Source organism: Lemur catta, chromosome 15 (assembly GCF_020740605.2).
Source record: "Lemur catta isolate mLemCat1 chromosome 15, mLemCat1.pri, whole genome shotgun sequence".
In the NCBI taxonomy this organism is placed as follows: Eukaryota; Metazoa; Chordata; class Mammalia; order Primates; family Lemuridae; genus Lemur; species Lemur catta.
Window position 1 is genome coordinate 36116779 of NC_059142.1, and position 23389 is coordinate 36140167.

General features: G+C 44.4%; 2 long non-coding RNA genes across 8 annotated transcripts; both read left to right on the forward strand.

Annotated features, from left to right (window-relative positions):
- The first annotated feature begins 990 nt into the window (after positions 1–990).
- LOC123620773 lies at positions 991–4072 on the forward strand. The gene is made up of 3 exons (XR_006728942.1): positions 991–1040; positions 2703–2774; positions 4029–4072. It is a non-coding gene; the product is annotated as an uncharacterized LOC123620773 (long non-coding RNA).
- A 253-nt stretch (positions 4073–4325) lies between these two features.
- On the forward strand, positions 4326–18721 carry LOC123620772. 7 transcript variants are annotated; one of them, XR_006728936.1, is made up of 9 exons: positions 4326–6315; positions 8300–9950; positions 10681–11406; positions 13462–13661; positions 14098–14199; positions 16047–16189; positions 17003–17110; positions 17377–17604; positions 17689–18721. It is a non-coding gene; the product is annotated as an uncharacterized LOC123620772 (long non-coding RNA). The 7 variants fall into 7 exon arrangements; XR_006728941.1 differs by having other exon boundaries at positions 10681–11206; positions 11288–11406; positions 16047–17110; XR_006728937.1 differs by having other exon boundaries at positions 8300–8342; positions 9855–9950; positions 16047–17110.
- Positions 18722–23389: the final 4668 nt, after the last annotated feature.

Here is a 23389-nt window from a genome sequence, read left to right on the forward strand (position 1 = left end):
TTTTCTCTTCTTTTTAAAAAAATTTTTGCATCATCTGGGAACTTCTGCTTGACTCTCTACATGAGAAATTTTCAAAGACAGTCAACTGAGCAGCTATAGAAATGCCTGTTCAGAGCAGTCCTGGATTGGCAGTAGTCTTCCTCTCCTTTGCAATGACCGTAGCCCTCTGTAGCCCTGGAGTCAGACACTCATCTCACATCTCCACAGGGGAAAAACCAGGGTGCAAACAGGGATGTCAGTGGATTCCAAGCTTCTCCAAAAAAAAAAAAAATTTATGCTAACTATTCATTTCCAGATTTTATGACTCAGGAGTTAAAAAAGAAAACCCCTTTTGTGTATGACAGATAAAGACATGGATGAGGCTGGGTGCGGTGGCTCACGCCTATAATCCTAGCACTCTGGGAGGCCAAGGTGGGTGGACGGTTTGAGCTCAGGAGTTCGAGACCAGCCTAAGCAAGAGTGAGACCCCCGTCTCTACTAAAAATAGAAAGAAATTAGCTGGACAACCAAAAATATATAGAAAAAATTAGCCAGGCATGGTGGCACATGCCTGTAGTCCCAGCTACTTGGGAGGCTAAGGCAGGAGGATTGCTTGAGCCCAAGAGCTCGAGACCAGCCTGGGCAACATATTGAGATCCAGTCTCTACCAAAAAAGTTAAAAGAATTAGCCAAGCATGGTGGCACATGCCTGTAGTCCCAGCTACTCGAGAGGCTGAGGCAGCAGGATCACTTGAGCCCAGGAGTTTGAGGTTGCTGTGAGCTAGGCTGACGCCACAGCACTCTATCCCGGGCAACAGAGTGAGACTCTGTCTCAAAAAAAAAAAAAAAGACATGGATGAAAAAAGGGAAAATTTAGGTTTAGGAGGAAAAAACACAAGTGAGATAAAAGGCAATATAGAAGCGTCCATAACCGTTCCCCTCCACTTTACACAGGGTGCTAAAGAAGAAGGAACCACTAGGTGGCAGCATATGAGCAGGTGAACCAAACAGAACCAATTGGCTTCCGTTTTAGGAACCTTCGCACCAATCCTAGCCCACAGGTAAGAACAATGGGCATTGTTCTAGAGTGTTTAACAGAGGGACCCAAGTCTAGAAAGCTGGGTGGCTAAGAGGCAGGAATACCATTGTGCCACTGCTCTGTAACTGAGAGACGCCAGAAAAGGGGATACCAGAAGAAGAAGAGCAGGTGTCTGGGACAGGATGAGAAGGGGTTGAAAAAGGAACCAAAGTCCAGGTAACTTTTTGACACCCTATACACAGTTCAATGCTCTCTAAATAGCATAGCCATTGGCTTCCAGCATTTAAAACAAAATGATCCTTTCTCTATCTGTAGGCCAGAGAAAACTATTTCCCAAACTGCAAAGGTCTTTCGACACCTCTGTTCACCATACGGTAGACCCCACACTTGACCCTTCTAGCTGTAAAACTTCATGGGAAAGAAATTAGATTGGCCCTAAAAGATATAAACAAATAGACTGATTGGAAATCTGGTCTGTAGCTGTTCTGGCTATCTCTGGCATTGTTATATGCAAGAAAAGGTAGAGCTCATTTGATGGGTTGATGAGGCAGTCTATAGGCTGAAGGGCATTCTCTGTTATGGGATAGTTCTAAAGGAGACCTTTTGGAAGCAGCACATTCCTACAGTCTGTTGGTAATTAAACCTCATCCAGCAAAATTGCTCCCCACTCAACTCAACAGCCTCCATCTTCACCAACAGCCTCAGATGGCAACCAGCTAATCAGATTAACCTTCTTGGTTTGACTCCACTAACCAAATCCCCACCTCACTGCCTACCACTAACTGGATAACTGGGGCATGAGACCACTTAACTAACTACATTATGTGTAGGATGGACACCACCAATTGTTCTGGCAAGTGAAACAGGAGAGGAATAGAGATTGAAGGTTTTTTCCTTCCTTGACTTTATGTAAAGAAGGGAAAATGAAAAAGCTAAGATCCTAAATTTAGAAGCAAATGCATATCTGCCTTTTATAGATAAATAATCATTTACAAGGAACTTACTGACATCCAGCGGATAATCTAACCTAGGGCTGGTACAGTTTGGCCTGCATTGTCCAAGCTGGTATCTTAGAATATTAAATGCTCAGAAAGCAATCTTTCAGCTACATTTCATTAAAAATATTTTTTTCCTAGTGTTTTTTCTATCATCCATATAGCAAAATAGCATAGACATCGTTTTGCCGTTACCTCAATATTAAATTTTCCCGTACAATGGCCTGTTAATATTATACCTCTTAGAAATCTATCTTTAATTCAAAAATAGGGTAGGGAGTGAATAAAAATGAGAAAGAGGAGAGAATTCCTCTTAAGTCTCATTCCCTAAACCCAGGTCGATTTTGTTTTCAATGTTAGCAACACCAAAGGTGGGGCCAACTAGATACCCGCCCCATGTTTGCATGTTTGTTTGAGACAGATACTTTATCTAAACATAATACATAAGGAGTAGACTCAATCTCAAGTTACCAGTAACTTTTTTTTTTCAGCAATTTAGCTTCCCTAGTTGCACCTCCTTATTTATAACCAGTTAGTCTTTTTTTAAGTGATGAAACCGAGGGTCTGAAAGCTTGTGACTAGTTGGCCAAAATCAAACAAAACCTATGACAGAAGAAGAAATGAAATGAAATCCCCTTGAAATTCTCAGTCAGCTGCTTTGCTTACTGACTCACTTGAGTTCTATTTAGTTAGACATCTCCAGTGAGACATCTTCAAAATCCACATTTCGCACCAGTGCCGGTCCCTGGCATCACAATAAGGTGGGTGTCAATCAAAGTGCAAGATAATGCATGGTGGGGGTGGGGGAGGGCCCCAGGGGTGGGGGAGGCCCCCCCCCGCCTTTAAAAACCAACCTGAGAAAGATGGAGTTGAAGAGAAGCAAGAAGAAAAAAAAAAGGAACAAAAGTATGTTCTTTTTTTGCAGCTTAAGAACAAAACTCTGAGATGTCAGGGACAGCGATGCTTTCATCTCCGGCTCAAAAAATAAAAAACCTCCCCACAGGTCTCCCACCAGGAGCAGCTTTGGAAGGATAAATCTTGAGTGGCGCTGATTTGTTAATTCCCAGAGCACCAGCAAAATCTGCAGGGCTGACTTTAGAAAAAGCACACAGAGGATTATCCCTGCTACACAGCCCAGTGACTCAAACTCATTTTCTAGTTTGTGGATTACCATAGTCCCTTGCTCCTCCTCCTTCCCTCCTGCCCAGCTATTTCATTTCCCATTAGAATTTACCAAGATTTGGGTAGAGAGTTTGAAATTTACAACTAAAAAGAGATTTTTCTTTTTCAAAAGATTTGAATTACTATCCCCATTTCCCTATCAGAAACTGTTCAGAAAACATGCTGTTTCTCTCCTCAGTACAAATTGATGGCCAGTCTTTGGGATTCAATTAATGATACATTTTAAGATGTAGGCCATTTTGTACAAAAATATTTTATAAATATAATGGCAAAAAATACTCCTGTATTAAAGGAAACTGAGGTACAATAGGGTGACCACATAATTTATTCTCCAAACTGAGACACTTTGAGAGTGAAGGGGGAGTTATTAATAATGATGTTGAGACTGCAGGTATAAGCTGAGAAGTGTGGTCATGCTAAAAATAAGGCAAAAAGGTTGCCCAGTCACCTGGGGAGTGGGCGGTAGATAGAGATGACCTGGCTTTCCTGGTATGGTGCTTGGCAACATCCCCTCTAATGAAGTCCTCTCCCCGGCAGGCCTGGTTTCTAGGCAAACCCTGCCAACTAGGCTTCCTTTTCCTGATGCCCAGGCTGTTCTGGTGTCTCTGGCATCGAGCCGCCTGTGGGGCTGGCCGGCTGTCAGCAGCTGTGTGTGTTCAGTTCCCTCATGGGGTCCCATCACAGTCCGCCACCCCTCCACCTGGCAGAGTGCCACTGAAAGAAGCATTTTTGTATGGGCAATAGTATGCCACTTCCTTGCCTCCTGTGACAGGAGTGAGTTCCAAGAGGCTTCTAGTGCTGGTCCTCAAAGAGGGCATCTGGTTCCACTGCAGACGCTCTCAACCTGATGGTGAGCAGCTGACACCTTCTATCCTGCACATCCGATCACGGAACAGAAAACAGGCTGCGGACATTTCCCTTTGCCACACCGTCAGACTCATCAGCATTGCTCTGCCGTGAGTCACCAGAGTGGCACACCACCACCGCCGTGGGCCTGTCACTAACATATTCCACCTCTGGGAAAACACCTGGCGTCTGGAAATTTCCGATTATTTCTTCAACATCACCAAGTTTAGAGGGACAGAACTTGGAGCTGATTACTTCATTCTGTTAATGCAGGGTTTCTCAGTCTCAGCGTTATTGACATTTTGGGCCCGATAATTGTATGTTGTTGGGGGCATTTAGGATGCTTAGCAGTATCCCTGGCCTCTTCCCACTAAATGCCAATAGCACTCCCCCACGTTCTTGACAATGAAAAATGTTTCTAGGTATTGCCAAATAGCCCCTGGGGCCAAAATCTCCCCTGGCTGAGAATCACTGTCTCAGAGCATTTGGGGTATGCTTAGGGCAAAGCACAGAGAAACTCCCCTGCCTTCTAGAAGTTTGTGCTTTAGCCACACTGAATTATAGTGATAGAGATCACAGCTGAGTTGATAAGATAACAGCATTTCAATGCCATGACTCTCTCAGGGTTTAAAAACCATCAGGCCAGCCCCTACACTCCACCTCTGAGATCTGTTCACCTGTGCTGCTGCAGATTTGCACTAGGCAAATGTTGTGTTTGAATGGATAAGACCATCCGTGCCGGTTCAGAGAGCTGCATCACAGCAAGTCTCTCATGTCTCGAGCTCTGTGATCACTATCCCTGGTTTCCCTTTTCTGTGGCAGAAATCTAAAAGGGGAGTCCTGAAACCAAGTGAAATCCTGTGTACTACTTCAGAGCAAGAAACGCTGGGTCCCAGAAACACAAGGCAGACAACAGCTGCAGCTGAAAGGGAGCTGCTCCGGTTCCGCACTGCGCTGGGTGGGGCTGGGGCCATGCGCCACACTTTGGGTGTGTTGACTGCAGTCCCCAGGCAGAAGCGGGGAGATTCAGGACACATTGCCATCTCACGGCTGTGCTTTTCCTTGGTCCTTCATGTTAGTTTAGGGGAAGTTTTCTCATACAAAATGACTCCCAGGAGCTCCGTCAGGAACCAAAAAATAAATAAATAAAACAAAAACACAAACACAACCAAAACCCACTGCCTTCTCAAGAGGGCAAGCTAGGATGAGGGGTCTGGTGCCATTGTTATCTTTGCCAGCGTAGGCCAGACAGAAGGGCTACCGCTAGCCCTGGTGCCAGCCAGAGCCCTGTGACGCTGCCTCCCATGGGTCCTGAATCTGAGGCACCTGGAAGGGTTATTAGCAGGATTGGAACTCATCCCTCTGCTGGGACTAGATCATAATTACAGTAATTTTCTAACAGAGCTCGGCAGTAGGACTGTTTAATCAGCATCTGACTCCCTTGTGCTCCCAGCCCTCATCACTCAAGGAGAGGAGTGGGATGGCTCTTAAAGAGACAGTGCCCGCCTTTCAGCGTTTTGAACAGATGTGCCCTAATTGGTAGAATATATCTAAGTCTCATAGCTTATAGCAGGCAGGTTGTGTTGCCTCCAACAAACTGCCTCGGGCTCTCACTACTCCAGGCTTTCTGCCGGAAGGAAGGACCCGGTCTGGTTGCTGGTGGGCCTGGCTTCCCACACCAGCACAACCACCAGGGGAAGGAACACACGTAGGGCTACAGCACTGATGAAGGATCTGAACAAGCTGGCCCCTTCTTAACTGATGGTATGAAAGAAAAAGTGCTTGGCTAAAGGACAGGAAGGAGGGACTTGACACCCATTCATGAAAAAGAAATTTTGGCCGGTGGCTTTCCATAATCCAGAGATTACAAAAGCATCTTGTGCTCCTGTCCTTCCAGTGGAAAAAACCTTAAAGACTTTCCAGTAGTCTCTTAACTCTCACACTTTGGCTTCACCAACTTCCTCTGCTTATTTTCTGTGCCCCTTTCACAACCATGAAAGTACCTTTGCCTTTCTTTTTCCTCCCCCTTTGCTGGTAGTAGAGCAGATCTCCCCTGAACCAAAGGTAAATAAAATTATTCACTGTGCTTACTGAGTCAGGAGTACTCTGTTTCCTAAAAAGTGTGGCTCTTGCTAACCTTTTGAGCGTAACTTGTCTGTGTTTATTATGAGATTTGAGGTCTCCAGCTGCAAATCCAGTCACGGCTAAGGTGGAAATGTTTTTCCCAGCAAGAATTTCTCTAAGAAGATGCTGACTGCTTCTACCACTCTGTTGGTAAGCCAAATGCACACTTGGTCTTTGTAGAGGTCCCCAAAACAGCACTTTAGAGAAAAGAGCTGGGGCAGAAAGTAGATGAGAGAGAAGAATGGATGAAGGCTTCAAAAGTGGGTTGAGGAAACGTTCAGGAAAGAAGGCATAGTGGGTAAGAATAGGAAGGGGGACACTCTTCCATAGTTCCAAGAAAGGTTACTTTAAGCCAGGCTATGTGCCTTCTACAGAACTGACTAGCAGAAAGTCCCCCCCTCCAGCTTAAGGATCACAGCCCAGTGCTTGAGTAAGGAAGTGCTATCTCGTGCCATAGCGGTTATCTGCTGGCTTCAGCTGTGTCTCAGCTGGCTGCTGGTACATAAATCCACAGATGCCACTTCAGTCTCTGATTTAATCCTCCTGCAGCCTGTGAGGCAGACTGGGAGCTGGTGCATTCTCATTTCTACCCCAACCCACCCTTGCATCCTTTGGGCCTACTGTCCACCCCACCCCTAGAGTGTTAAGAAAATTCAGCAAGAGCTGAGGTATACAAACAAATTCACAAACACGAAGCTAACTTAATGCCCAAATTGTCACAAAGTCATAATGACCTCAAGCAAAGCTACTAGAGAGGGTAGAAGGTGCCTAGGACTCAGTGGCGTGGATCTAAGGCCTCAGTAGTCAGAAAACTGAAGACCGTGAATGAGCTTTGATTTCAGAGAACAACTCTGAAAAGCCCTACAGGGGGATTTTTTTTTCCTTCGGTGTAGTGGTAAGTTTAATTTTTTTAAAGTTTTTGGGAAAAAAAAAAAAAAAACTTCTTACAGAGCTTGGAAAGTACCTCTTACAGGAATATATTCTACTGCCATCTAAAAACACGCTTTTTCAAAAGCCACACTCAGCTCAGTTTCCTCAGCTAGAAAATGAATGTAATACCTGCCCTACATTCCTCATTGGGCACTGATTCAATTAAAATGATGCATATGAAACTATTTTTATATTAACCCCTCCCAACATATACACTTCCTTCCACCAGATAAAACCCCCAGGAGCTTGGGATCAGTTATCCTGGGTAATAGGAGATGATGACTAGACTTGGGCCACAGAAGTAGCCATCAGAAGAAAGGCGACTAAATCAGGCACAGAACCTAACTCAAACATCAATGGGCCACTCGCTCCAGCTAGTTCCTCACCTTTCATACAGAGGTCATCCAGCCATGATGGCTAAACCTGAGCACACACAAGGACAGAGCAAAACATAAGAGGGCCATATGGTACTGCCTGGATGGAGAGAAAAACCCATCTTTGCTGTTTTTCTGGTAACCCAAGGCCCATATTATTAGGAAAGCTCTTCCTTTCAGAGGACATCTCCTTCCACGGCTTATACTCAACTCAGTGCGAGACTGACAGGAGATGGTGCCTGGCCTTAGATTAACTGAGGTGCTGTTGTATGCACTGCTGCTAATGGATCATTAAGAAAGCTGGGAGTCAGAAAAATCACATCCATGTCTTTGAACGGCTCCTGCTGTCCCAGCAGCCTAGCCTGCTGGCAGAACTAGCTGCTGAGCACCAACTCCAGGAAGAAAAGGAGCAAACAGAAGAAGGCCAAACCAGCTTGCTGTTTTTTGGCTGAGTAGGGAATTGACACAGACCACCTCCGGCTCTGTCTGGAAGTTTCAAGATCAGAGAGCTTCAGGCACAGCTGGGTTCACAGCTGCACCATTTGGAGCATTGGACTCATTAATATTCATGAGCCATCCCCACCAATCGGCAGAGCGGATGCCATTAGCTTAGCATCTGTCGGGTTTTGTGAGGGTTGTGTATGGACTTTTTTTCCCCTTTTAAATGAACTTCTTTTGACATTTTGGATTTGCCTCTGTAGGTTTTCTATCCTCGCCTTGCTCTGCTGCATCATAGAAAGGAGAGACCCAAGGGAGGCGGGCAGGAAAGAGGGATGAATACCAACCAGGGCTTTGCATCTGCCAGTTGACAAACTTTATTTCTCTTTCAGCACCTGGCACCTCAGACAGGCTTGAGGATGGAAGCAGCATCAGGTAAATTATACTAACAAGGTTCATGCCCAGAACTGTGAGAAGAGCTGAATCCCAGCTCTTTGGAAGACAATCCTTCCTCCAGTGGTGAACTTGAGCTGCACACACAATGCAGGAGAGCCGCAGTGCACAATTCTGAACCATTATTTCCACGCTGATAAATTCATGATTTATGAAAGTATGTACCGCCAGCCCTCACTCCCTCCTTCTCTGCTACAGCTTGTTAGACACAAATTGCAACAACAGTCTTAAATACTTGCATTTTATTTCAGGCCAAAGCCCCTCAACTCTGAACTAAATGCCATGACAGTCCCACAGCATAGGCTGGTAGTAAAAGAGCCCACAGACAGGGTGGGATGGCCATAGGAGGGTGGAGTGGGTGAGTGAACCACACACACAATCCTAAGAGCAGAGTAATACACAATGCCCGCGGCACTCAGCTCCTACCAGGTCTGGCTCTCAGCGGAGAGGAATAATGGCAGCAGGAGGGCAGAATGTCTCATTGTCTGAAGGAGGGCATCTTGTTCCTCATCTCCATCCCCAGAGCCCTCTCTTCTAGGCAGAAACAAAGCCTTGAGCCCCACTGGACTGAACATACGGCCTCTCTGCAACACGGCCCAGGGACATTGGCCGCTGAAGCCCTAGGGGCAGGGAGCTGTTACTAAAAGAGAAGAAAAGGATTCAAAAAAAAAAGGAGCCCACTCTAAGCCTGCAGAAAAGATAGCCATGTCTCTGCTTTATAACTAGAAGAGACTGTGTCAGCCCGGACAGCCTTTCCAAAACAAAGGCCCCTGAGCTGTTGCCTCTCTATTGGGCTGTGGCCGACCACTCCTTTCTCATGGATGAGGCCCCACTCAGCCAGGCTGAGGTCTTGGGATAGGCCAGAAACCCCAGCAGCAGAAGTCACAGCACCAGTTCCATTCAGTGCTATTAGTGGAGGCAAGAGCAAGGAGGCAGGAGAGTAAATACTCACTGCCTTGTCCATGCAAGGAGGTAGGCAAGAGGCCAGCCTCCCAGAAACAAAGTGCTTCAGAGGCTACAGTAAAAACAGAAGCCAGGCAAAATCGGAATACAAGTACATAAACGTTCCTGTTGAGACAATATTCAATACGGCAGCTTAGAATCTGCCACTTATAGGTCCCCAAAACCAGTCACCTGAGGAGGTGCTCCTGGGCCTATAAACACATCATCTGAAGAAATTCACTTCCCAGGAGAGTAAATATGGGTTTCTGTTCAAAATCAACAGCCCCTGGGCCTTATGCTTAACTTCCAAACATCTGCACAGTGTTTATTCCTATGGAGGAGGCACAAGGGGCTATCATGATCGACCTCTGTGCAGCCAGCCTGAGCAGAGGCAACTGTAAGACACTAAACGGCCCAGCCTCCCCCTACACCTGCCTGTGCCCAGTCCCACCTGAGTAAGTCTCCTGGCCTGCTTCTTCTCTGTCTGCCTTGGAGCAGAACCCAGAGCTCAGACCAGAGCTCACTTCTCTAAAACTGTTTCTAACTGACCAGGGTCCAAAGGCACAGCGTGGTCCCCTCCTGTGGCCCTCCTTACAGACGGAGGAGTGGAGCTTCCCTCATCAGGTCTTGCGAAATCACAGCATGATGGTAAGGAGAGGGTTGGGAGAGTAGGACTTTCCAAGGAAGGAACCTCAGAGTCAACAACTGGAGCCCACACTTCTAAATGGTCCTTTTCTTCACTGGGTGGTGGTGAGGGAGAGCTCCTCCTACTGGATCTTGGTAGAAAGCAGCAACTGGAGAAGAGGGCAAAGAAGAACATGAACAGATAAACAAAAATGAACAAATACAAGCGAATGGATAAACAAAATGTTGTTATATAGCCATACAAATGGAATATTATTTGGCCATAAAAAGAAATGAAGTATTGATGCATGCTACAACATGGATGCACCTTGAAAACGTTAGGCTAAGTGAAAGAAACCAGTTACAAAAGACCACATCAAGTATGACTCCATTTGTGTGAAATGTCCAGAACAGGCAAATCCATAGACAGAGAGTAGACAGGTAGTTGCCAGGGGTTTGGAGGGGAGGGGAGCGGCGGGGAGGGTAGGAGGGAAAGGGGAGTCACTACTCATGGATACAGGGTTTCTTCTGGGGTGATGACAGTGTTCTAAAATTAACTGTGGTGATTGATAGTTGTACAATTCTGTGCATATACTAAATGCAAATATACTAAAAACTACTGAACTGTACACTAAAGAGGTAAATTTTATAGCAAGTGAATTATATGTCAATAAAGATATTATTTTAAATGGGGGTGGGTAAGGGGAGGAATAAAGAACAGGATAAATAAAACTTTCCTTTTCTTTCTCCCAAGGTTTCAATAGGAGCCCTGCTATTCAGTGGTGGAATAACACAAATCCACCTAGAATAGAGAACCATACACACAGAGAACAAGGCCTTTCTGAAAGGCTATCAGTGCTGTGATGTTACTTTCCCTAACAAATGGAGACCCCCTGGCCCAAGTTACAGCAATCCTAGCCCCTGTGTTTCAGAAAAGTGCTTCAGTTACCTCTTAGGCTGGTCTCCTTTAGCCAGATGAGAAGAGCTCTGCCTCTCTTCCTGGGCCCAGCCACAGTTTGACATAGCATAGTGAAGAATGGCATCAGAAACACTCATGGAGCTTCGGCCCTGGACACAGGCCTCTATCTCGGGCACGGAGAGCTGGCTTTGCAGGAAGAGGTGCAACTGGCTGTCTGACAGGAGAACCACGCTCTGCAGGACCCTGAGACAAACATAGGTAGCACAATACAGAGCACCACCCTGAGGATTTGCTCTTCATCACCATCCTTTGAAGGGCTTCTGGCTTGAGGGAGCACTGAAGGCATGAGGACGCAACAAAGGTACCTACCACTAAGGTGCCTACCTGAGCGGGGAGCCCCATCCTGCCCAGCACCTTCCCCTGCCCTTTTCTTCACCCCCAGCGGACAGCACTAGCCCGGCATGTCCACTCACTTTTCGAGGAAGTGCTGCAGACCTTGTCGTCGCTTCTCAATGAACTCATCTGAGCTGCCAAAGAAGGTTGACTTTCCAGGAAGTTCAGGTACAGGCCTGTGGAGTCACATAATGTAACACCCAAAATATGTGTCACATCCAAGACAGTCATTCCAGCCCCTAATCAAACAAATCCCCTGAAAAGAGGCCCAATCAATACAATTAGCTTTTAATAAGGGGCAGGCTAACACTGACTAATTGCATGTCATGTGTCAGGCACTGTGCTAAATGTTTTACAAACATTATTTCCTTTAATCCTCCCAAAAACCCCATAGGAAGATATCAGTGTCCCCATTTTAGATCAGAGATTAAGTAGCCTTCCCACTGTCACACAGCTAGTAAGCAGCAAAGCTAGTATTTGAACCAAGTTTATGATTCCAAAACCCATGTGGATATACTATGTTGTTTATGAATCCCACTCCCACCATCAACTATTATTTAAAAAAGAAATTTAGACGTGGAGAATACTGGGTCCTTGTGTGTAAATTAAGACTATCTACTCCAGTCCCAGTTCACATGCTTAGAATTTGCTAAAAGTAGTTGAGCTGCAGCAAGTCATCCATTTTTTTAATTTTATTTTAAAAGATGGGGTCACACTATGTTGCCCAGGCTGGAGTGCAGTGGCTATTCACAGGGGTGATCGTCATGTACTACAGCCTTGAACTCCTGGGCTCAAGTGTTCCTCCTGCCTCAGCCTCCCAAGCAGCTGGGACTACAGGCATGCGCCACCACACCCAGCCTACCAACTCTTTAAACCTCCCTATCCTCTCTTAAGCACAGCACATTTTTTAAAAAAACAACAGGCCAGGATGGAGGGTGCTGGATCTGTCAGAGGAACTGAGGGAGTTTCACCTGGCTTATTGTCTGTGCCATGACAATAACCTCATCAGTACCCCAGGTTAACTAACTGACTCAGTCACTCAACAGGCCACCTATCACCTCTAGAGCATTCAGTGACCATTCTGTAGCAGAATCACTGTTCTTAATCTCTCTACTTTTAGGACTTAGTTGGAGGGTATGAATAAGAAGTGAATAACTGCCTTTCCTAAGGCTCTCGTATGTCTCTGGAAAAGGAGCTCTGTACTAAAGAGACAAAAAAAAAAAATCACCATTTTTACATGTCAAGTGGACAGGATCACTACCTGTCAAATAAGTCCAAATGCTTAAAATGTTCTGATAACCAATGATAAGCACATTTAAAATGCCAGGAGTACATGTATTGAGCCCTAGACCAATATGCACATAAAAAAGAAAAATATTTTTGATGTTTTTATGGTTTTGTTAGGTCTAACTACCAGAAATGAGAACTCTATTTTTACTGTTTTTCACTGATTTGAAAACATGATTTAAGAATACATTTTAGGGCCGGGCGCGGTGGCTCACGCCTGTAATCCTAGCCCTCTGGGAGGCCGAGGCGGGTGGATCGCTCGAGGTCAGGAGTTCAAGACCAGCCTGAGCGAGACCCCGTCTCTACTAAAAATAGAAATAAATTATCTGGCCAACTAAAATATATATAGAAAAAATTAGCCGGGCATGGTGGCGCATGCTTGTAATCCCAGCTACTCGGGAGGCTGAGGCAGTAGGATCGCTTAAAGCCCAGGAGTTTGAGGTTGCTGTGAGCTAGGCTGATGCCACGGCACTCACTCTAGCCTGGGCAACAAAGTGAGACTCTGTCTCAAAAAAAAAAAAAAAAGAATACATTTCACAACTTCCTTAGTGCCTGGCATACTGCAAGTTCTCTTCATTGTCAACTCCAGTTCTCAAGTAAGCACCTAAAAAGCCAGTCTCAGACCTGAGAAGGAAGAGCAAACTCACACCAAACCAGCGTTTCTCTGTAGCTGCTTTCTCAGCCACACAAACTCACGGTAGCGACGCCGAACACAGGAAGTCTTGGCAGTAAAGGCCTTGCTGTTGGTCTACAGGAGGAAATACATGAAAAGGGTTTAGCGGGAAAAGATTGAGTTCACATGAGCTTCCCCCTCATCACCCTCACTGAGCAACCAGGCCACAGTCCTGATCAGGGCCCCCAACCGCAGCAAGCCTGAAAGCAACTCACAAGCATACCTCAACCTCTCTTTCCTCTCCTCCCTCCTTTTCTCCTAAGTCTTCTGTCTTGGGCCTTCTGGAAATACCCACAAACAGGTTCCACCTCAGCACAAGCCCTCAGCCCTGGGGAGTGTTGACCCCAATACAGAAGCCTGATGCACTCACATGGAGGAATATCTTATAATCCACATAAGAATTCCAGGAGCCCTCATTCTGCACTCGGGGGTCCTGAACACGCACCGTGATCACCTCCTGTAGGTAAGAAATGCTTCTTCAGCTTCGTCAGCCACACACACACAGCAAGGCAGCTTTGACAATACAGGTTGCCCAATTTTTCCACTCAGCACCAACTTTCATCATTTGTCCATTCATTCAATTCAACAAATATTTATTGAGCCCACACTATGTGTCAGGCACTGTTCTAGGCACTGGGGATTAAGCATGAATAAGAGACAAAAAGCCTTGCCCTCATGAAGCTTACATTCCAGTATATTCCAACCAATGAAAATGCTAGTCATAATGGAACCTCATTTCCCAGGAATGCCTTTGCTATTGATTTCCTTCTCATGGCTTTATTTTAAGTATTACTCAAGGTATTACTGTAGGAAGAACATCACTGAGCAATAATTTGTATCTCTGCTTCCTCCCACCTCATAAATACCCTCTCCAACTTTTACCCACCTGTTCCCTGGAGACCACATTCTTACCTCCTGTTCTTGGTTCTCCAACATCCTACACCAAAAGCCCATTGGAAGAAAACATCTGGTGAGAGACAGAGGACATGGCAAAAATTATGGTTAGTATGCTCCTATTCTTATCACTCTTTAGCAAGGCAAAACCCTGAAAGTCTTTAATAGAATCCCCTGGGGAAACTCAGCAGGTTTTTTTGTTCTTGAGTAAAACTTAAGAGGAAGCAAAAGAAAAACAAAAAAATCCCAGCTCACATCTGTAATCCCAGCGCTTTGGGAGGCCAAGGCGGGAGGATCACTTGAGGCCAGGAGTTCGAGAGCAGCCTGGGCAACATAGCAAGACTCTGACTCTACTAAAAATAAAATTAACCAGGTATGGTGGCATATGCCTGTAGTCCCAGCTACTTGGGAGGCTGAGGCAGGAGGATCGCTTGAGTCCAGGAGTTCGAGGCTGCAGTGAGCTATGATCATGCCACTAAACTCCAGCCTATATGACAGAGTGAGACCCCACATTAGCTCAGTGCCAGACTAAAAACCCTGGAGGATTTGCCTCCCTTCTCAGACCACAGCCAGAACCCTCAACTAGGCCACCTCTACCTAAAGCATGTTAGGGTCTACAGAGAGTTTGTCTCAGGAAGCCAGAACGGGAAGGTTCAGTTGTAAAACTTTTGCCTTTGAGGACTGTAAGCACAGCAGAGTCTGGCCGGCACTCAGATCACAGCTTTGAAAGTGAGCCTAATAGCGCCCCCTCCCGGCTGTTTATAGATAACCAAGTCTCCACAAACAAAATGCTCCTCTGTCTTGCTAACAATGAGTCATCTTCCCAGGGTGAATCATAGAGCTGGAGCACTCCAGGGAGCACCTGAATGAGTAGTCCAGTTGGGACCTTCCCTTATGCAATCCATTCTCCGGAACCTGAGCCAACAGTTCTAATCATTTCCTCTCTTGACATGCCATCCAGTCTGTACCTCTGCCCAAGCACCCCATAGCTGCACAGGTTGACTCAGGATGCGTTCCGCTCCTTTGTAAAGATTCATTAAAGCCTCAGGCCCTGAATTCCCCCCAGTGTGGCAGTTTACATGTATAGCAACATCGCCCACTCCAACAAGGGGACCATGAAGGCTGCAGCACAGGGTTACTCAAGTCCAAAGGGGCCCATGATGTCACCTTCTGTTAAAATACAGCACTAATCTTGTTACTTCTAAAACTACTCCAATAGCATCCACCCTGGCTGCTGCCTACACCCCCTTCCCCTCTCTTAAGAGCGAAACAATAAGGTTTAATTTCCCTTTCCAATTTACCTTGAAATGAAAACTGACTTCAGCCAATATGTACTGCCAACAAATGATCCAGGCTGGCTCCTGGGAAAACAAGACTATCTCTAAGCTCTCCTTCTCCTCCCCCCATGCCTATTCATATACCCACTCATTTTTACAGTCCCACAATTAATTTTAAATACATTCTCTTATTAGTTCTGCCTTACCACTAGAAGAGTATGTAATGAGTTTCCTTCTATTTTATGTTTTGCTAACACAAGGCTAACGTTTCAAAAGAAGGGGAACTCATTTACACAATGAAATTAGCAGAGCAAACAGCTTTTCCAATTCTTTCCAATATACCAGAAGGTCTCTCCACAGACAGACACTGCATGCAGAAACAAAGCTACATGGTCTATGACAAAATTGGGTTACACTGTTGAGCAAACCCAAGCTTTTGTGATTTCAATACCGTCTTAAACAGTATTCTTGCTGACAATCTGATTTTTCATCTGATGCAGTCACTGCCTCCAAGGGGTCTTGAACTGAAAGGTAGAAAATTCCAATTCCATAACAACCCATGTATAACATTCCACATGTAAGCAGTTAAATGGCTGTGACCAAAAAGAGCAGAACAACTTGCTGTGAACAATTAACCTCCTTGGATTAAAAAAATTTTTCTTCTCTTCTCTTTTCAGGCATATGGTAAATTGCCAGCACAGGAACAGAGTTAAATATTCTAAAGTGTCTTTTCACAAAAGTAACAACAGCAAAGATGATGACAAGGAAATCATGGTCATCCACACTGAGTGGAGCTTTCACATCTCCTGTGCCTTGAAAGGTTTGCCAAATTCAAAACCATAATTTAGTAACTAAATGATCATCATACCCTTGGTCTCTAGAAGAGTTTGCACAGGGCCCCGCACTACCTCCATGAGGAAGTTCTTTCCTTTGGGGCCAATACCACTTAGAAACAAATAGCTATAAACTGGCTTTAAAAAAAAACAACTCAGGACCTCCAAAATGCTATATACTTAAATCTAAGGTTAAAGGACACCAAGAAAGTTTCAGTTTTAACTTTCCATAAAAACAATGGAACAAGTACAATAACCTACATTCCAAGTAATCACTTCTAGCAACCATTATTCTCTATCGGCTTCCTCCACAGAAGAAAATGAAGCTCAGTTCTGCCTTTAGAGGAGAAGCAGGAAGTTCTTAACTTCAGCTCTATGATCTGGGAAGTGGGTCTGTGTGTCATCCAAATAAAGAGAATCAGTGACCCTCCCTGCTAGTTATGTAACTTACTCAGTGCTAACTACATTTCCTGGGCCCTTTTCAACACATCTGAAGTTTCTTTTACTTGCTCCACCTCTAGCAGCACCAACAGCTCTGGTGAGACCCCGGTTGTTTGGTGTTTACAATGAAGATTCATCGTAAAGCTTTCCAATGTCTTAACAATTCAAGATAGCAATTCAAGGCTTTAGCCTCACTATTTTCTCTCCCATTTAAACTACTTCAAGAAACAGGTTAAAAAACAAATCGTGTGATAAAAGCAGATTGAGCCGAGACTCCTGGCCTTCTTATTCATGCTGGAGCCCTTGGTGCCAGATGGCAGATGGCAACTCAAAAAGCCCTCCTTCCTAAATACCCACAGGTGCTAGAGGAAGCTTCCCTGTCTGACCAAGCTCTGTGTGATCTCAACCAGTATATTCCATCTTTTCGTCCATCTGTAACCTGCTCTGCTCCTCCTTCCACTTGGAAGGTAAGTAATAAAAGCCAACCACAATCTAGCACAAGTCTCCTGTGTCCGCATAAAATACTTGCCATTGTCCCCTAGTCCCAGCTGTGTGGGTAAAGGTCCCCAGATTTTTACTACGGCCACTCCCCCTCCATTCTTAACGAACTAGGAGCAAAAAGGCCACATACTCCTTTTTCTTTGCCGGTTAAGCTTGGGGAGCAGGAAAGAAAGATACCTTATACTTTCAAAGTAAAAGGGAAAAGCTAGGTTTCCTTTTTTGGATCCCGAAGCTCCCGCCTTTATCCCGGATGGTGAGACAGACCCTTCCCCAGGATGTAAAGCGAGACCACCATCCCAAGTGCCACTACTGACGCTCAAGCCCGCTGCTCCTCACCTGAGAGCAGCACCCACTCCCTGGGGTCCCGCCCATGCCCCCTCACCTGAGAGCAGCACCAGCTCCCCACAGCGACACCGCCCGCGCCCCACCATATAGCCAGAATCACGGCTTCTGCTTCCGGGTGAGTTGCCGGTGCCCCGGTGCATTAGGGGAGATGGCTCCCGACGCGCTGACCCCCGGGGCCCATGACGCCCCGCCCCTGCAGGTCCCGGCTCTCCGTGGCGATTCCCGCTCCAGAGCAGCGCAGCTCCGCCCCGCCCAGGCCCCAGGCTGGAGTCCGGATTCCCCCTCTTCAACTCACTTGGGGTGCTGGAAGGTGGACGCGGGTGCTGGGTAAGAGGTGGCAACTGGGCTCCGGCGTCCAATCCAGGGCCGCGTCCCGCCCACCGTCGTCAGGTGCAGCCAATCAGCGCCCAGGGAGCATCCTTAAAGGTCTGCAGTGGGTCCTGGGAGCAGAGAGGTTTGAGGAGGTTGTCACTCTCCTGCCCTTTCTAAGAATGCCACCGGCTGTCGAGGTGGGGGGCGGGAGGGAACGCCCATATTCCTGGAGCCTAACTCTGGAGAGAGCCCGCATTTGAACCCCGTAGATTGCAGTTCCCCAGCGGAGCGATCAAGGGGACTCCAACTCAGATTCATAAAGCCGCAAATTGATTGTCAGAGCGAAAACCGGACTTGAGAGGTTCTAGCAACTCGAATTGCACTCGCCGAAACAAACCCAAAGGATCATGCAACTAGTCAGTAAGCAAAAGAAAGCCGTTGAATATGTTGAGGACCATTTTGGCGTTGTTAAAATGTCTTTTAACAACTTGTTTAAAGATAATTTTAGCAAAGATATTATCAAGGAAAAGGTTATGGTCACAGATGCAAGCCCTGGAGTTAGACGACCTGAACACAATACCCATCACTACACAGACTGTGTGGCCTTGAACTGGTTCTAAATCTTTATAGGACGTAAAAAATACAATGGTAGTTTCCTTATACGTAAGGTGGAGATTATTGCACATGATCTCAAAGCAGCATTTCTCAAACTTTTTGGTCTCAGGATTTGTTTACACAAACCCCTAAAAAATATTAAGGACCCCAAGGAGCTTTTGTTTATGTGGGATATTCACTGAATTAGAAATTAAAATGAGAAATTCAAAAATACGTATTAATTCATTTAAAACAATAATAATAAATCATTATGTGTTAACGTATTTTATGAAGTATATTTTCCAAAACAAAAAAATTAGTGAGTAGAGTGGCATTGTATTATAATTTTGCAAATCTCTTTACTGTCTTGGCTCAATAAAAGACAGCTGGATTTTCATATTTGCTTCCCTATTCTCTGTTGTGCTATGCTGTTTTGGTACATGAAGAAAATCAAGCCTTACACGGATATACGGTTGGAAAAGGAGGAGTATTTTTAGCCTTCTCCAACAATTGTGAATACTCTTCTTTGATACTACCAAAACTCAACAAATGGTAGTTTCTTAAAGGTTAAGTGCAATGGGGAATCTGAAACCATTTGGAAAATACTGGTACAGAGTTATTCAGGTCTTCCAATGTTAATATATTTCATTATTCAATGTAAAAAATCACATTTATGGCCAGACGCAGTGGCTCACGCCTGTAATCCTAGCACTCTGGGAGGCTGAGACTGAGGATACTTTGAGCTCAGGAATTTGAGACCAGCCTGAGCAAGAGCGAGACCCCGTCTCTACTAAAAATAGAAAGAAATTAGCCAAACAACTAAAAATAGAAAAAATTAACCGGGCATGGTGGCACATGCCTGCAGTCCCAGCTACTTGGGATGCTGAGGCAGAAGGATTGCTTAAGCCCAGGAGTTTGAGGTTGCTGTGAGCTAGGCTGACGCCACGGCACTCTAGCCTAGGCAACAGAGCAAGACTCTGTCTCCAAAAAAAAAAAAAAATCACATTTATTAAAATCATCACTGATCTCATCAGGAAAGTCTCAGGAAGCTGTCAGGCTCACTGTGGTAGATGTCATATTTTCCAAAATTACAATTTTAGCTTGAAAGCTCAAATTTTATCTTTGGCAGTAATACTTTGATTTTCCTTGAAGTGGCAGGCTCATTTACTTCAAACACACAAGTCTGAATAACCACAGTTTTTCTGTCAGTCATTCTGCCAAGTAAAAATAGTGTTCTATGAAAAAAGCAGCTAGTTTAACTCATACATCTTGAACAATTTTACAACCATTATACTTCAGTAAGCAGCAGAATTGCATACCTCCCATTTCATCACATAGAACAGGAGAGACAGGTACTCTAGGAAAGGGATACCATAAAATTATTTTTGTTACTTCATCAAGGATAGTCTTAAGTGCACAAGGCTTTTGTAATTCTTCTATTGCATGTGTGGTAGTGAAGAATAGAGTGACTAGTACAAGTTGATGCCACTGCCTTGATTCACACTAAGATGCAGGCAGTTTCACCCACTGTTACTTTTGCGTCATCAGTGAAAATGTCAACACAGTGAAAAAGAGCAAATAATGTCGTATTATTATGAAAATAGTTTTGACCATACAGACCCCATGAAACCATCTCAGGTACTCTCTGAGCCTGTGGACTACACTTGGAGAACCACCTCCACAGAGAATATCTGCAGAACATATCCATTAATCAACAAATATTAAGTCCTTTCCATGGGCCAGCACTGTTTTAGGCACTAAGAATAAAGCAGTGAACCAAATAGGAAAATACCCTGACCTCCTGGAGCTTATATAATAAAGAATGTAAGGGTTTAGCATCATTCCTGCCCTCCCACACCTCACACATTACTCAGTAATTCTTTTCAAATAAATTCATTAAATAATTTAAATGTAATATAGTCTTCAAAAACAGGTGGTACCCTATCTCTGGCTTAGTTTTCTTTCTTTCTTCTTTCTTTTTTTTTTTTTTTTTTGAGACAAAGTCTCACTCTGTTGCCCAGGCTAGAGTCTGTGGCGTCAGCCTAGCTCACAGCAACCTCAAACTCCTGGGCTCAAGCAATCCTCCCTCCTCCCAGAGTGCTAGGATTACAGGCATGAGCCACCGTGCCCTGCTTTCAACAGTAATTTCTAATAATTGATAATGGGGCCAATCCTTATCATATTTGAACTGCTAGCAAATGACAAGTACCTCTGCAGCAGTGATCCCTTCATGTGAGAAAACCAAAGTCAGGGGTGCATGATTTGAGAAATGTATATTTTAATTACTTCCAGTTACTATCAGGAAGTCACCTTGAGAATCAGGTTGATGGGAAGAGATCAGGGAGAAGAGATAGCTCTTGAGTGTATTTGCATTTTAAAAGACTGTGCTTGTTAACCCCAAATGAATAAATCTTTAACAATAGAATTTCAAGTAGTAGTCAAAATTAAAAAAAGAAGTTCAGACCAGGTGGAGGAAAACATTTTTACAGTTGTGTACTTCCCCTACCTTTAAATTACATTTCAGAAAAATAAATAAATAAATAAAACAAATAAATAAATTACATCTCAGAAACAGCTATCTACTTACCTAAAACAGCTATTGTTTACTGAGTGCCAGCTATATGGAATTCCCTTTATTCACCATTACTGTTGATTCCACAGAAATGCTGCAAAGTAGGTTCTAAAATATTTTCACATTTTTTAGATTCTTGTGAGACTGAGGCTCAGAGAAGTTAAGCAACTTGTCTAATGTTATACAGCAGAATCAAATCCAGTTCAACCTGATTCCTAAGCCCCTGTTCTTTTTGCAGCATCACACTTTCTCCCTTCCCTACATTACTTGTGATTTTAGAGACAAGATGTGACAGATGCATGTCCTGTGTGCATAAGCAATGCCACTTCAAATATTGTCTTGAGCAAGATTATTATGACTGAGTTAACTTTATAAAGAAAAGAAACTCCGAGTGTCTGAATCACGTAAAATATTACTATTCTTATGGGAAGAGAAAAAGAGCTAAACCCATTTGATCCCAAACAATTTTCAAAATAGATATTGTTAATGCAGAATCTTTAGACTTGTGAGTTTGACATCCATCCATAGAAGAATTCCAAATTAGCATAAACCACTGGTGCTGGGCTACCTAAAAAGAGAAGATAACTTTTGGCTCCCTTTACTCAAGAATGGTATAGAGCACCAGGGCAGTGGTGGCTCTCTCTACTTTGAAACGCACACATAAGAGCCAGAATTTACTAACAAACTATTAATAGACGTGCTAGATCCAAAACTGTTATCCTATGATGTACAGTTTTAAAAAATGGTGACATTTAGCCTAGAAAAGCAAGACCTTAGGGAATATGAAGGCTGAATTTCAATACAGAAAAATCACATGACACAGGGATTAAGTTTACTCTTTGTGGCTACAGAAGCCAGAATTAGGGAAAAGAGGTAATGTTTACATGAGGAGCAGAATTCAGCTCAATATGGGGAATTAGGGATGGCAACATTTTATCCAGACAGGAACATGATTTGGAAATTGGAAGTGAGATCAAATCTTGATTCCACCACTTATCAGTGGATACCATTCGATAGGCTGCACAACATCTGAGACTTCTCTGCAAACTGGAAATCGTAATTCCCACCTCCCAGGGTTGTTGTGAGTATTAAATGAGATCAATCAAGAATTTAACAGAATTCCTAGCATTGGGATAAACACTCAATATTAGTAAATAATATTATTACAACTAATTTTCTCATCATTAATGCTATTCAAAACAGGACACTTGAGGAGGGAGTAGATGAATTTTTGCTTCTGCATAGAGACCCAACCCAAATGTCTCAGAAACAATTACTCTCTGTGCTCTCTTGAAGCTCTTTTAACTTAACTCTGTTATGATATTGCTGGGCTGGTTTTCTTCCATGGCAATTCTTCAGACCCCTGAACAGTGCCTGTATCCACAAAACTTACATAAATACAGACTCCTGCATTCTGGAGTAGAGTGTAATAGACTAGTTGCCTTTCCCCTTTCCTCCTGATTAGAGGATACTTTAATGTTCAAATCAAGGAAAAAAAGACAACTTCTCCTAGTAGAAGTTCTATTCAGTTCCTAATTAGGGAAAAGAAAAGGAGAGAGTAAACAAAAAAACAAATCTGAGATGAAGAGGAGGGATGGAGGAAAGCTTGATCAGCTCAACTTTCTGTCAGGTAGAAGGACATCTCATTCATTCACCTAATCATTTATTCAACAAATATTGATTGACTACTGTATGTCAGGGACTGTATTGGGTACTGGGGATGCAGTGGTGAACAACACAACTCCTTATGGGAGTTTAGAGTCCAGAAGGGCAGACAGACATTAAGTAATGACAGTAAAGTGGGTGAATGTCATGAGGGGAGACTGAATTTCCGTATGAACAGGTTTGGGGACAGCAATCTAACTGAAATCAGAAAAAAACGAGAACATTTGTCTGGAATAACTAGCATGGTTTTTGCCTAATTCTGTTTCTGTGGGGTAGCTGGGTAAGGGGTGCGCATGGAGATTAAGGGGTCGGCACTAAAGCTACCCACTGGTGTAGCCAGTGGAAACGAGGATTCAGGAAGCCATGAGGATACCTACCAGAGAGACCTAACCTAGTCTACGGAGTCTGAAAAGGCCTCGAAGGGGAAGCAATCTCAACCCTGAAGAGTAGGAATTTTAAAGAGATTTGAGACGGCGGAGATTTGATAAAGCTGATGAGGAACCTGTTAAGATTCAAAAATTTCGGGGATGTGAATTACAGAACTGTTCAGCAGTGGTTCATTTTTCGGACCAAGCATCTAAGGCTCGCATGTAAAATCACATGTTCTAATTTTCGCGGTTGCAACGTTCTTAACTACAGCGGGTCCACCATCACAGTTTAAAAACTAAAACTGCCTATGACCCTCGCAAACTGCGCGTGCGCGGCGTGGGCTCGCGCAGCACTTCGGGCTTTGTAGTCTTGGACGGATTCCGAGTCC